This window comes from Monomorium pharaonis, unplaced genomic scaffold, assembly GCF_013373865.1.
Source record: "Monomorium pharaonis isolate MP-MQ-018 unplaced genomic scaffold, ASM1337386v2 scaffold_724, whole genome shotgun sequence".
Taxonomy (NCBI): domain Eukaryota; kingdom Metazoa; phylum Arthropoda; class Insecta; order Hymenoptera; family Formicidae; genus Monomorium; species Monomorium pharaonis.
Window position 1 is genome coordinate 38,564 of NW_023416049.1, and position 16,454 is coordinate 55,017.

Genomic DNA, 16,454 nt, shown 5'->3' on the forward strand with positions numbered 1-16,454 from the left:
ATCGTCGGACCGTTAACCATAACAAATAACGAAAATCGGTACCTGCTGACATTTCAGGACCACCTAACAAAATTTAGTAAGGCTATGCCCCTTCCTAACCAAGAAGCGAATACCGTAAGTAAGGCATTCGTGACGAAGATCGTTCTAGAATATGGAATTCCGGAATGCATCTTAACGGATCAGGGAACTAATTTTATGAGCGAAGTATTTAAGAATACTTGCAAACTGCTCAAAATTAAAAAGATACAGACAACAGCTTATCACCCTGAAAGCAACGGCGTATTAGAACGATCACATCGAACTTTAGCCGAGTATCTAAGGCATTTCATTAATAAAGATCAGACGGACTGGGACGAGTGGATTCCGTATGCTAACTACACCTATAATACCACCCCCCACACCGCAACAGGGTACACTCCCTTTGAATTACTTTACGGGCATCCCCCCGAATTACCAACAGCGCTAGCCAAGCCGCCTAAAAGGACGTACAGTTACGACGACTATGCACTCGAGTTACGGGAAAGATTACGCGCCACTAATAGTATCGCCAAGGATAACATAAGGGACGAAAAACAAAAGTCGAAAGATTATTACGACCAATCCGTGAAGGAAACTAATTATAAAATTGGCGATAAAATTCTACTCTTCGACGAAACGCTTCGCCGAGGGCGTTCTAAAAAATTAGACGCGCAATGGACCGGACCCTATACAGTTACCGAAAGACATTCGCACGTTAATTATACGGTAAAAAGGGGAAGACGGACAATTCGCGTACACGTAAATCGCATTAAAACCGTTTATTGAGGGATAACGCGAAAATAAAGAAGAGAGAGAGTAGAAACAATAATAAATAAATAAAAATAGACTCACCAGGTTGAAAAACGCCTGAGTAATCCATCCCGAACGATCCCATCCAAATGGCACGCAAAAGAAAAAAAAAAAGGGGGAAATAACTAACTCAAGAGGGGGAGGAACAAACACTAAACACTACACTTAAACTATAACTTACGAACTACAAATTAAAAAACTAAAAGAGAGAGGAGGTCCTAATAACTACTCCTCCGACTCTTCATTCCCCCCCTCCCCTAGAAAGTTTCCGTGTCCTTCCAGGGCACCGAAACCTCGGTCCCACTCCTCCTCGGAGTCGGAGACCCCAATATCCTCCAGTAACCGGTCTATCATACCGGGAGACGGGGGAAAAGCATATGGAGCACTCCCGGATTCGGAGACATCGGAGTCCTCATCCTCACTGGAGGACACATCCTCATCCTCACTGGAGGACACATTGTTCTGCTCCTCCTCGGAGCCCTCATACTCCGCCGCGTCCTCCACCTGGTCTTCGAAGACCCCGACGATTTCGCCCTCGTCCGGAGACGCATCATCTAACGCGATGACCCCCGGATTAGGCGACGGGGGTGGCGACGGCGGCACTAATAACTGCATAATGAAAACTTTTTCTTTTCCGCGAACCGTAAGAAATAAAAAATATCTCGCACGACAGCTCGGACAAGACTGATCTTAGAACAGTCCAAGACAGTCGACCCAAAGGCAACATTAGCCGAGATAGATAAACATTACACCTCTTCTCACGCACAATTAAAGAAGAGCACGTCGACGAGATAAAATATTGCTGATTAATAAGATGCAAGGCAGTAATAATAAACCACCTTGCAGGGGACTTCTCATATGTATCTACCTGGCAACAGCAGCTCAAGGAAGCGACACGCTGTATCAAGTGGAAAAATTCACCCATCATCCGGGGATCTACTATGAAAAAATAGGTAGACTCCGACCAATAGAATCGCAATGGAAACTAATAATTAAGATAAACACCGCGTCTTTATCGAAAAGACTGACGCAAATCGAAAAATATGTGCAAAAAACTGACAACTTATGTAGAATCGTCGCGGTAATGAATAAGGCTATATGCGACAGTTTAACACTGTCATCACAAAAGAATACCAAAGGACAAATCGACTGATCCTGCGAATTACTGACACATATAAGACGCCGACAGTACAGAAACGAGGACTGATCGACGGAGTAGGCTCAATAGCCAAATCGCTATTCGGTACAATGGACGCCGATGACAAAAAGACAATTGACGAACAACTCGCAATACTACATGACGCACAACAGTCATCACAGCACGCAGTAAAAAACCAATTAAAAATAATTCAGGCAACTATAGCGCACATCGACGAGACAGAAAAAACAGTACAACATAACGAATACCTTCTCGCGAACGAAACCAAAAATCTCAAGCTAGAACTACTAGAGAGCGAACGCGCAAACAACATACAGTCAAATTTTATAATTATCAGCACCGTACTGTCAGAGTTAACTCGCGATGCGGAGGACGTCTTAGATTACGTCACCCTATTAAAAAGGGGTATAATGCACCCCAGACTAACGCCTATAGACCGTATTATACAACTGCCTTAAAGATGCGAACTCTCAACTCCCGGAAGGACTCTACTTTCCATTTAGAGCAAACCAGGAAGAGTGGTCAACTATTGAACAATTCGCACTTGTAAGCGCATACTGCGATAGCGTAAATATATACACGATTTTGCGTTTTCCATTGATATCGACGTCAAAATACGAAATATTAAATGTGATAGCACTACCTGTGCCAGAACATAATAACACATTCTCTGTAATAGACATCAGGTATCCGACCATAGCGATAGACGGGGATCAGCACACGTATATAACCTTACCGCGCAACGATTTACAAAATTGTATGAAGATAAATAAAGATTACCTATGCGAGCGAAATTATCCTGCGAACAGGATTAATCCACACTCCGTGTGTGAAGTCAAAACGTTTTTAGAAACCGATAAATATCACGAAAATTGTAACATTATAAACATAGCGTCTAACCATAGTTTTTGGATAGCCTTAGGCGACTCGCACTCATGGCTATATTCCGTACAGGAAAAACAAACTGTAACATTTTATTGTAAAGACCACGGACAGATAAAGGAAGTGATTGAAAAAACGGGTAAAATAATATTGAAGAACAACTGCAAATTAATGACGGAAGACACGATAATAAAGTCTCCTAAGTTATCACACAGTACAGAAATAGAAACATTTTTACCACAATACAATATTTCTATACTAAAGAACGAAGCAAAGCTAAGCATAAATGCAGTGAAACCGATAGAATTACAAACATTGTCCTACATTCCTCAAAGTTAGAGGACTTAAACAAACAAATTATAGAAATGGACAAAAGATTGAACGAACAACAAAATACAATTTTTCAATCACCACATTTTATCTATCCAACGGCTACTAGCGGAACAGTGATTGTAATAATACTAGCAATAATAATAACTGTTATTGTAATAAAAAAGAAAAGAGAAACAGCCATGAGAAGCGAGTCACACTAGACATAGATTCGGAATATACAATTCCCAGATCTATTTTAAAGCGTAGCAGTAGCACGCGTTTTTAATTAAATATACAAAAACTTCGTACCTCCGTTTTTGTTTTTTTTTACGGGGGAGGGATGTTGTGAGCGAAACACTCACAACCAATAAATACATATTATAAAATAAAGGAAATAAAATATTAAAATAATAAGATAGCTCGCCGAGAAAGGCTCGCTATCATAAGGTGTCAGGTGACACATGCCTCGTGCGCTGCCGGCCGGTCATCGCACTGGGCAACGCACCAGCCACCTTAACGAAGTAGCGAAGCCAGCTTAGCAACAATCATGCCACCGGAAATGCATACCTGCATTTTGGCAATTGTTGCTAAACTCGCAAATATTTCCCGCGCGCCGGATGCGCGCGGGAATGACCATATATGGTCATACGGAGGGCCCGATGCCCCCACTAATAATTAAATCCGCGACACTATTTAAGCCGCTGCCGAACAGCGGCCAGCGGGATCAGTAATCAGAAATCAAGCCGATACGTACGGCCCGTACAAGTGCATTAAGAGTTCGGGACTTAGCCGCTAGCAAGCGAGCAACGAGACGACGCGGTAGCTCCGAGTCACGCGTCGTATCTAATCTATTGTAACACGACGCGGCACCTTCGCCGACCGCAACCAGTGTACAACACAGAAATAAATCTTATATCAGTTTAAATTAAAATCAGTGAGTGAGTGATTTGAGGACCCTGCCTACAAAACCGCCTCTTTCCGCGAGTTCTAACTCCTTGGGCGACAACGAATCCCAAAAAATCTTTTGTCGCACCGCAAGGTACGGCAAAAATATTTTGTTGTACCGCAAGGCGCAACAGTACAGTAAAGCATTACGACAATATAGCTTCCTATCTAATGTAATAAAATCGGCCCGGCAATCGGTTTTATTACATTTTCTTCATTATATTCGATATCGTACCGCCGAAAACTAAATGCCCATACGATCGCAGAAAGTTAAGTTCGTTAAGTATGCTCAGAACCGTGTCTTATCAAAGACACGGAGCTCAGATCCTCCGCCTACCGTGCCGTAGCATAACAATTACCCTATTATTTCGCACACACTACCGCGGCGATTCGTTGGGCCTATATACCGCACATTTCTGTTCCACAATATACTCTCAACTTCCATTAAGGCTAAATCTTTTCGACCGTCGTATAAGCAGATATCAACACTAAAGTTTAATTTGCTCTTCTTCTACGTTGGACGCTGATAAACCTTGATTTGATTCTACGTGAAGGCTCAGTCTTTTGTAATGCAAGGAAAATTGTTATTAGAATATATTACTTTTATATGCATTGTGTATATACGTAATTACACGATATATTAAATATCATAAATATATCATCCGCATGTAATGTAAAATAAGATTCAAAATGTTATTTACACATGTGCTTATCGAGACAGCCATATTATCTTTGTATTCAAAATGACTACTGTAAATTTAAATCTCATAAATAAAATATATTGATCTATCGCTTCTTCTATTTACAAATTTAAAGAAACCGCTTCTACAAAGAACAATCGTACCGAGAGTTTAGAGAATTTTTGTAAGAGACAGAAACGGTGCCAAACAGTATAGTTTATCGTATACTGAATTAGTCGCTGTGTTCTTTCAATTTTGAAAATCATTGCCGAAACTTGTCACCGGAAAGAATGGGGGGTTTCAGCTATTCTAAAGACAAAGTTCATCTTTCTTTTTCCTTTTTCTTTCGTTTGCCAAGCCATCCTTTCTGTTACCCCTTTTTCTCCTGTAATCCCACCCTCGCTCCACTGGGATAAACTCTTGAAATTTCCGAGAGTTGCCCGGATGAGAAGAACCAGTTCCGCACTCCTAATTCTGCGGAATTAAACTCGCGAAATCGTTCTAATTGCGGATACAGAGCATCGGGGCACTTGCATCGAACGAAGTTGCATTGTACTTTTAACGATGTAATACTACAAGTGAATTAATCACTGTTCAATTTCCATTATACACGGTCGTTAAATTGCATTTATGCCGAACGTCGTGATTATGATTATATCGCGTTAATTTACAACCGATAGAAAATACATTATTTTATCCATATATCTGCATGACGCGCCGAGAAAATATAAATTTTTAATAATCTTTTCAATAAATTTCAGTTAATTTTCTAGTTTTTTTCACAATTAGATCTGAATTACAAATTCGTTTCAGTTTAAAATTGTTAATCAGTTTACAAAAAAAATCATTCTTTTAATTACGAAATATGAGTTTGCACTCTGGATACATGCCAGGAATTTGGGAAAAGGTTAATAGAGCATTCCTCAAGTTCCTAGACAGGCGCGTGACACAACGGTTGAGGAAATGCAAAATTTGCCAAAAGACTGTCGTGCGGAAGTTAGTTTTGAAAACGCACGATTTAATTGAACATTCGTAATAATTTTGTCGCACGAGAGGGTGCTAACTGAAACTCCGTGGTTCGCGTTCGCGTGCGATTCGTCGGCGGCGAGGAATTAGCACGAGCTGTCGAGTAGACAATACCGGAATTAATTATAATTAATGCCATTCACAAAAGTTTCCACGAACAATTTTGTGGTCGCACCATGCCGGTTATAATGAACTCTCTCCTGGCAGCTCCTATCATTTACATACTCTTACATTCAAACTGGGGTTTTCGTTTGGGCTGCTGCGCTGGTTCGCGACAACCCCAAGAGAAACTTCTTTAAATTATGCCCTTTGGAATATACCTTCGGCATGATGTAGAATATAACGTCCGTTGAAAACCTTTCCACCCGGCACGAAGAAATATTGTTTGCAACATCGTAAAATGCATACGACTGATTCTACCGTCAAGTAGTAAGGATTACATATTTTAAAAGAAAAGCTCTTTAAAAGGAAAAACGCTTGAAAGAAGATAGGGAATACGAAATCTTTTTAATTTTGTCAGTAACCATTTATATCATATAAACGTTATTTATTGTGTAGTGGTTTTATTAATTAATATATTTATTATATCTGACTACACGTGTCATTTAATTTAAATAAGTTTACAAAATTTTTCTATAAATTATTGATTTAATTTTTAAATAATTATGATAAATTTTGTTATCAATTATTTTATATATTATATCCTTTTATATTTCGCCATTATGTGTGACAACATTTATTGTAAAGCTTAGTAACATTTGGAAAAATTTGGAAAATAATTTAGTTTATTAATTATTATTCAGCAATTTGTTGATAGCACTTGGTATTAATATTGTTTTAATGTCAATTAGAGACTAACATTTTTTTACAGTTCGATACCCTCGCACGCGTACCGTCGTCTTCGTCCTCAGGTTTTCTTCATTTCAAGAAGTAGTGCTGGCCATGTGGCCCTCATATTTACGACTTGTCCTATATGTAATAATCTTTTCCGTACTGCCTACCGTGTTAATCAATTTCACGCAAGACGCTCGTAAGATCGTGACGATGGTGCGTCAGTTTGTCATTAAAAGAACAAGAAACAAGGGAGCACTAGGACACTTCTTTTCTAAAAAAAAAATAATAATAATAATAATAAAGAACATTCGCGTGGCACATGAAAAAATCGAAAATATAATTCTCTTACTTTTTCTGAAACATTAATCTCGGTTAACAGTTAGAACGGTTAAATTAAATTAATTAAATTGGATAGTGCCTCAGTTTTGTGAATAACGACGATTTGCAAACCACTGCGAAAATTTCAAGGTTATACCGAAAGAAAAGAAAGAAAGAGATAGTCTCTCCGACTTCCGCGACGTAATCGATTTTACCGACTAATTGTGATTCGGAAAGAAAAAAAGCCAGCGTTTATCTCGCGTGTGTGCGCGTGTATATACGTGCACGCGTATAATATTAGGGAATGTAAGTGTGGCACCGAGGCTGACGTTCGGTAGTGCATTATCAGTTCGCCTCGCGCTCATAGGAAACCGCAATTTCCACAAATTACACGGATGAAACTGGACTCTTGCGACTGTACACCATCGGCTACAGCGCAGTGGAATTCATGGGTCGCGGGTTATGCCGCATTCGGTGGTATTAGTAATTAGCAAATTGCTCCCAGATCTCCCGTGGATGGAGGGACAGGCGAGGGCCGAGCGAGGAGGTGGGCGGGGGGCGGCGAAATCCGCCGGCACAGATTTCATTTCGAAGGAATAGAACGCAACGGCGGCGATATTATTTGCCCGTGTGTTGCAAACATGACGTTAATGATCGCTCGTGCCGATTAAAAACCATTGATAAAAGTACCAATGAGATAAAACAAAACTGTGACATTTTTTCGTCTAGAATCTAGAATCTAGAATCTAGAACATCCTAAAGTCGTAAAAATTTTGGCAAGCTCGTAAAAAAATAGTCACCACCATAATTTAGAGTTTGAAAGTGCACAACGACAATCGTGGTTAATCATTATCACTGTCGTTTCTAATTCATTATAGTGAGAACTGAAAAAAAACTGGTTCAAATCAGAAGAAATCGGACAATCAAAAAGAATTAATTAACAAAAAATGCTATATCTTCGAAAACGAAGTATTCTCTGTAGAATTTCTTCTTCCTTTAACGTAACCATTACGTATCATTTATGTATAACTAAAATAAACATTCTTTATTTTCCGAGAACGTCTCACTCATCATCAAATTCAAATAGTACAAATTTTTCATAATAATATCGTTAAAATAAATAAATTATGAAAAGCATTTGACTGTTCTTGGAATTTTTTAGGAAATTGAATATTATTTGTATATGAACAACATTGGCAATCAATGTATTAAAAAAATTAAAACACACATATCGAAGTACATACATCAAAATACACCATGAGAGGCACAAAAAAAATTAATCGAACGTTTCATCGTGGAATATTTTTCATCAAACATTCCGATTCGCTTTCAAGAGCGGTAGAAAATTGACAAAGCGCGCTTTGTTATTGAAAGAGGGATATAACATTAGTAGCCAGAATGACACACTGATGCGCAACATTTCTTCTGATGGCTAATTTATTTAATAGATTTGAACACGGATACCCTTTTCCTTTAATATAAAGGACAGCGCTAACGAAAAATTTTTAATAATATTCTTAAATAATCAAAAGTTTATACTCGACATACTGAATTCGTGCTATCATATTCAAATCATTTTTTTAAGATACTACATTTTTTTAATTTAAAGTTTCCATGTAGTTTTCGGAACATCATCTAAGAAGCCTTTTAACTTAATTTTTCTAACAACATAAATTTGAAAAAAAAGGGTTTTTTAATTTTCTGTTTTCTTTTCGTATTATAATTTTTCTAATTTGCTTGTTACCATTATATTTATTAATAATTAGCGTTCAATTTAAAAAATTTGTTTCAATATCTTTGTTTTATAAAAATTATAATCAATCAGAATTGAATTGAGTGTATCGTTTTTATAACAAAATAGATGGTATGTCATTGTAGAATTAATAAATCAGGTAATCAGAGGAAGGACGTATCGACACGTTCTTCGCGATGAAAGGTACAGCCGCTCGAAAATCAGCGCCTCGACCTATTTTTCTAACGACGAAGAGTCGGAAGAGTCGTGTCGAGTTTTGCTTCTGCGGTCGTCTTCCCCGCCGAGTTTATTAAAGCGCCGTGCAGCTGTAGCTTTATCGCCGGAGTTTCCTGTTTCGGCTCCCCCGCGGCAAAAAGCGCGCGGCGCGCAGCGGGAACGAAACAATTTGACCGCCTTATTCGAATTTACTTTTCGCCCGCGCGTCCCGCGCGCTCGTATCTGCGCCATAACTTTCGCCAGGCAAGGAAGGGGGCAGCAGGGGGTCTCGCCATTACCCCCGAAGCTAATGTACCCTCACAACGATCATTATGTAAATTCAAGTGTGATAGAGCGCCCCGTCGGGCTATAACGCGAGCGAAACTTTTTCACGGAAGCTAATCAATTCATTTATCGTGTACCCGATGTCCGCCGCCCGTTGAGACGGTACAAATTCCAGAACGTCCTTGACAGCTCGAATATCCAAGGAGGGAAAGAATCCGCGAGAGGTCACGTGCTCACTGTTTACCCGCATCCTCTCAGATGATTAAGATGCAACATGATCGATATTGTTTACATAACGTCAGAGCCGAGGAGTATATATATATATGTATATATGGTATATAACATGCAATAAATAATTGCTAAGTGCAGCTCATTTTTAGTTTTCCCTTGAAAATATAATAACTGCACAATCTCTGAAACCTGCGAAATATACGACAAACTGACACATCAGTCTAACATGTCACGCGTAGAAGTGTAAAACATAATCTTGAAATAATTGGTATATTTCTCAGCTGGTTAAAAACCGTTGTGACAGTTGAGGAAAAAAGTACCATTATTTAAGAATTGTGCATTATTTCTAGAATTATTTTACACCTCTACGTCACATATCAGACAAATGTTTCACACATTTGCTACACCTTTTACAGGATTAGTTAAGTTAATTATTGCTTTTACATGCGTTATTTCTCGCCTCTACGTCATACCAACAATGTCGCATCGCGAAAGAATCAAGGAACTCAAGGAATAAAACAAGTAGAAATAAAAAATAAACGCTTTCGTAATTAATCGGCAGAATTAGGCTTACCGAGATTTTTCCACGGCGGAAGAGCGCGCGTTCGCCAGCAGGCCGAATCTTGTTATCCATCCGCATTGGCAGGCGCACGGAACGCCAATGGACAAAAATGCGACAACGACAACGACAGTCTCTTGCCGGTTAGGCTCGGGGTAGCGCGGAGTGTCCAGAAACTTTCCGCGTTAATGAAATTTCTTCGGGGCGAAAACTCGCCGCGACTTCGCGACGGCGGCCGAAGAAGCCGTCTTAATCGCAAAACCGCGCGCAGTTAACCGCAGACGAAATAAAGGAAAGCGACAACAGGACAACAAACGACGAATTATATCTCGTCCGCCCCCGTGGCGCGGCGGCCGTCACGAGCACCTTTTGTCAGATTACCGATCTTTTGCAATATCGATTGCGTGCGCGCGAGAGAGATCGATCTCTCGCGCGAGAAATCGAGCCCTCGCGCGATTGCGCCTGCGCGTGACACTACACAGCTACACGGCAGACGGCTGCACGGCAGCACGGACACGGACTGCATTGGTCGCACGGCCGCGACGCTCCGTTGTGACGTTGCTTTGCTTCCGCTCCGTTCACGTTGATCGTGTGTTTACGTTCGTGTATAAGTAGTTCTCAGTAGTTCTCCGAGATCGTCTGGCCGGGACGGAACGTAATTAGGTGAGAGACGGTGACGTTTTGCCGCACGATAAATCATATTGATAAAAGATTGCTTTAAGTTCGATTTCGCCGACAGTTTTTTTCCTTTTTTTATAAGATTGCGTAACCTCTATTCTCCTTGAGATGTACTCGTTACTACATTTATTAGTTAGTAGTACTTTTAAGTTTTACTTGTCACAATAAAATACAAGGAAAACGAACCGTGATATATTTTTTTTTAACACTAAATTAGTGTGATATCTAAGAGAGCTCTCTGTTCCTATCCAACTTTCTATTGTTAATTTGTTTCCTCTCTATGTTGTATTATCTCTGTCTGTTCAGGCAATATCAGTGTATACGATGGCTCAAAGTGATCCCAGAATCCCAAATTTGCAGAACACATATACTCCTCTCGGTTTACCATTATCTGGATATATAAGCGGTAACTCCTGAATACCTAATTCTGTTTTGGCTGTTTGCATGTTCAACTCGCTGACCTTGATAAAATATAAAAATAAGGCCTATTTTTTTCAGATAAACTTTTTGCATAGTTTATCTTTTGCTATTTCCACATTGAAGAGCAAAAGAGGAAAGATAAATGAGGCAAGAAGTTTAGCTGAAAAGAAGGAACTAATATTTTTTTATTTGTATTCCAGAAGTTACGCCCATGTAACAATCAAAGATAGATTGCCAGTGATATTAACGAAAATCGTTGATACGTTTTGCCAGAATAAAAGCAAAATTATAAATACATATAGTGAGGGTAATCTTTATAGAGGCTAATATATGTGTATATGTATAAATGAGTGTGCAATGTAGCAATCAGTTCGCTCCATTATACATTAATATACATTAATTAATTATAGGATGCTGAAAAGGATATCAAAGAGATCATAGGATTATAAGTCAGCTGAAAAATGAGATTGTTCTAACAAACCTTTAAAGCCACTGCATTTGAATACAGCAGTTACTAATGACGCAGAAGAATGGAATAAATATTTGGAGCACAGAACGCACATAGAAGGTGGAATACCAACATGGTTCAATACAACATGGTTATATTGTGAATGCTATATGTATCGTGCATTAGCTCAAGAGATTGCTTTAACGTAAGCTTTCTCATATACATGCTAAATGTAATATAAATTATAATTTATAACAAGTTAAAATATCTTTTGCAATATTAGAAATACCATACATACTTACGATCCATTTGAGTACAGTAAACAAACTGATTTTATTGACTCTATTGATGCTATGGACTTAATTGCCTTGTATTTAAAAGACATAATATGTAATAAGGAGTATAATAAGGAAAACTCAAAAAATGATTTTCTGAAGCTCTTGAAACTGAGCCTGTGGGCAACAGGTTGTACTATTTCTATTCTCTTCATCTAATTCTATTTGATTCTAATTCATCTATTTATTAATACAATGCATTATAAATAAACAATGATTCTTTATAGACACGATTTATCTGCAACTGCAGGAGCTCCTTCTAAGCCCAAACTGGTAATCCACTCATGATAGTAGAATCTTTAAACCAGAACATAGTAGTCAATGATTCAGAGCTTGTCTGGAACATTATAAACAAACAGATAAACAAGAACAATGATATTCACATGGTACTTGATAATGCGGGATATGAACTCTTCACCGATCTGTGTTTGGCAGCTTTCTTGGTTACCATCATACCTACGACTAAGATAACGTTTCATGTAAATATACCCCTGGTATGTGAGTGATACAACTGTTCGTGATTTTCTCTGGACGTTTGATCATATGAGTAAACTGAATCATCATCCAAATATGCAACTATTGGGGTAAAAATGTTCAACAATCTAATAGACAACGAAACTTGGGTGTATCAAGGTACATTTAATTTGCATTCTCTGAAACCACATTTAGACTATTATGTAGAATTATGTTAAATATAATTTAAACTATTTTGAATTTTTATTGAACAGGAAGAGCCTTATTGGACAGGGCCATATGACTTTACGCAAATGAAAGAAAAAGAAAGGAAATATATATGCTCAATTTTCCGACGCTTAAAGTAGTAATATTTAAGGGTGATCTGAATTACAGAAAGCTTCTAGGTGACGTAAATTTTGAGTATAATACAAGCTTTGCAGCTGCATTGGGCAATTTTGCGGGCGGAATAATACGCGGGGGGTGAGGGCAGAGAAAAGAGTCGGGGAGGAGAAGGGGAGAGTGACAGAGGGGGGAAAAGCAGGGCTTTCTCGGGTGACGTGCGGGAGAGCAAAAGGAACGGAAGACCGTTAGTAGCGAGGGGCGGAAGGGAAGATAAGCCCTTTTCATTCCTTTTTGCGGTAGGGTTATTTCCTCCATAGTTGGAGCGCTAACTCAACCGCATCTCTGCGTCTTTAAATATTCAATCCCCGCCGCCGACGTGCCTGTCTGGCCTTGTGCCGCTAGTCTTGGCAACTGTAGGGCCAAGACACGCGTGCCCCTCACGTTCACCTTCCACATACGTCTCCAGGTTCGTCGTTTCCTTGTGGGTGACGAATGATCTCTTCTAAACGACGAGGCCGGCCACAGGCGGGAGATGCCGCAAAATCGATACTGACGTGGGAGAAAGCGGCCCAAGAAAAGCTGAAGTATCTGTTAGTAGGCCAGACTGTTGGGACAAATCTCCAAGGAGGGGACAGAGAGGCCGGGGAAATCCTACCTTTCATATATCGTCTATACCGGGGCGCCGCTACTTTGTGTTCTGGCCTAAGCGCCGGGCTGCTCTCACACTACCGCGAAGTAAATCGCGGGCCGGAGAGAGATTTTCGGTTAACGCGAGCGACACAGGCCAGGGAACAGATTGGTGTGGCCACAAAAAGAGGGTGGAGACAGGGTTAAACACGGTTCGGAGGTCCAGTCCGCAGATAGACGGATACTTAGGCAGGTGAACCCCGGGCCGACCTCGTCGCAGCGATATGACCCGGGCCACATTTCGATAAGGCCGGGAACGGGGAGAAAGGGTTCAAAGATGCGAGGCACACGAGGGCGAGAGAAGGGTGCCTTGGTCATACAGAGCATTCAGACAAGAGCAGGGGGAGACAAAGGCGGCGGAGAGAAGTGTACGGAGAGTATGACCAGGGGGCAGGAAAGAGGGACGCAGATGTTCGCATGAACCAAGGACGAATTATGTCTTATTTGCTTATTGAACCTTCAAACTTGCGTAGAGAAGCGATAATTGCATGGCACTCTGAGAGGGGAACACATAAGGATCCAGGTAGATAATTACAACAAAGTTGCGTGTGCCGGAGACTAGGAAGAGAACAACAAACACAGTTTTATGGAGTTGAAAGGAGGTGATACTTTGTAGGCCCCTTTGTGAAATAAAGAGAGCTAATTTCTTGATCCACCTCCAAAGTCCTAATTTGCTTATTCGAACTTATTTAAAGAGCTAAAAATTTTTTTTAAAATTTAATTTATTTTTGATTTACGTACGTTTGAAGCTTTTTTGTTAAATTGAATGTGAATCTCTTTATATCAGGATACTTTGAAAGGCTATAAATAACTAGAATTATTGCTAGTCTTCTTTCCTAAACGATTCCCGTTAAATTAATCCTACAAATTATTGAGGGCGGGAGAGATAATATTCGTCGTAAAGTTCACAACAATTGTTTTTAGTAAATTTTCAGGCACATCTGCTCTGATTATTAATTGAACTGTTTTTGTTGGCTCGCCCTCTATACTCATAGTATAAGAGAGAATTAAAACAATGTCTGGCCCCGCTCAGCGTCTCCTCTGTCCCCCACTCCTTTTCACTCCTCCCCGCTTTCCTCTTTTGTTTTTTTGCCTCTCCTCCTCTGCTTGCTCTCCTCTCGATGTCCCGCTCTCATGTGTCCGCGATCGTGCGCCCCCCCCCACTCCCTTTCGTACCTCGCTGCTCCTTCGCCCCCAAACCGCCCGGCCTTTCCGCATGCCCCCGTTCCACTTTTTTTTCTCATTTTCTCCTATTATTTTTGTTTTAGCCCTGCCACGTCCCACGCCGAGCCTTTTTAGCGCCTGGTCGTCCAACCCTCCTTTTGCCTTCCATCTCTTCTTTGATCGTATCCCCTTTTTGCTAATCTTCTCATCTGCCCCCCCTTCCTTTTTCCCCTCCCGTTTTTGGTAAGGCTGTCCTTGGCTTGCCCCTCGTCGCGCGCCTTGGCCCATTCCCCTCTCTCGTGCCAGCTCTCCTCCCGGCCCTCTCCCAGGTCCATCACATTTCTATCCTGTGTATCTCCCGCTTGCCTTTCCGCCTATACCCACTACCCTTTTGTTCCCCCTTCTTACCTCGCCTCCTCTCTACTCCTCCTGTCCCTCCCCCTTACTTTGTCCTTTTTTTGTTTCTCGCCCCCCGTTTTCTCTCTCCCCCGTACCCCCATACTTATGTACTCATTTATTTGTTTCCCTGCCCTTTTTCTTCCTTACGACTCGCCACCCCCCTTTCCTCTTCACGGCTTTATGTTTCCCCCCCCTCCTATTAATCCCTATATGCGACCCGTTGCTGGACCTCCCTCCCCATGCTCCCCCCTAGAAATCCAGTGTACCCGGTGCGCAAGGAGAAGGAAGGCAAGAAAACATGGGCAAGAGAACGAAAGGGGGGAGAGGGAAAATTTAAAATGCAGGGAGGAGAGAGCGTTATGGGACCAGGGGGGAAAGAGCCGGGGGCGGAGAAGGCCGGAAAGGAAAAAAGAAGCAGGGCAGGGAGGAAAGGCGAAGGGCGCCAAGGAAAAAAATATACGTTGGAGGAAAGCACAGGAGGAAATAAAATGGCAGATGGGGAGGAAATCACGGCTTTAGGAGAGAGTTAAAGGCGGAAAAAGGCGAGCAAGCGAAAAGAGAGGGGGCAGGGGAAGGCACCAAGGGAAATGGGACAGGAAGAACAGAGCGGGGAGAGGCTAAGGAGTGGTAGAAACAATTGAAGAAGGAAAAGGAAAGAGAATGCGGGAAAATGGCCGAAAAGCAAGGGGGAAAAAGGAGCGGGAAGGAATCAGGGACAAGGACGTTGGATATGAAATCAGGTCAGAGGTTTGGGGGAAAGAAAGAGGGGTTGATATTGGCAGTTGCACCGGTAAATTTCCAAACTTAGTGTGAGAAAATTTACGAAAACGGGTCGAAGTAATATCAAATCTTTAATCAAAACGGTTTCAGCACCTTTAATTTTAATTCTTTCACATTTAAAAATAATATGGAATTCCTCCCCGCCTACTTTCCTCCCTTTTTCTGTGCACTACGATGTAAATATTGTCGATTCCCGTTCCACTCCCCCCCATCCCCCTTTACTTTCTTTCCTTATTTTTTTAACTTCTATAGTGCAACTCGTCCCCCCCCCCTATTTTTATCCCCATTGCTCCCCACTTGCCCTCCAGTCAGATGAGAGCACATCTTTTAAATAACTTTCAAAATCTACGCCTTCTCCTCTGGCTCATGCTCACCCACTGCTCCGTCCTGTCCCAAGCCCGCGCTCGTTGTGCTCCCCTTTCCTCCACGTACCTGTCTTGTTTCCTTCCCCGCACTGGCACAGCCCCACCCCGTAGTTCCCCCCCCTGCTTCGTTCCATCGCTCCCTTTCCTTTCGTTGTCCCGCTTAGTCACCCCCTCGCTCCTTCTTACCTCTCTCTTCCCCACAGGATCTCCGTATTTTCTGCCCGCGCTTCTTCCTTTCTAGTTTCTCATTCCACGGCAGCCCTTCACTATGCCCTCCCGCCGCGTGTTTTTTCCGTCCCTCTCACCGCCCCATTTTCCCGACTCTCGCTCTTCGCTCGCTCATCCCCGGGGTCAGCTTCCGTGTACAAAGGGA

The 16,454-nt window shown here is 41.3% G+C and overlaps 1 pseudogene; it reads left to right on the top strand.

Moving 5' to 3' along the window:
• Positions 1-11,023: 11,023 nt before the first annotated feature.
• LOC118648819 lies at positions 11,024-12,824 on the top strand (annotated as a pseudogene).
• The last annotated feature ends 3,630 nt before the right edge of the window (positions 12,825-16,454 follow it).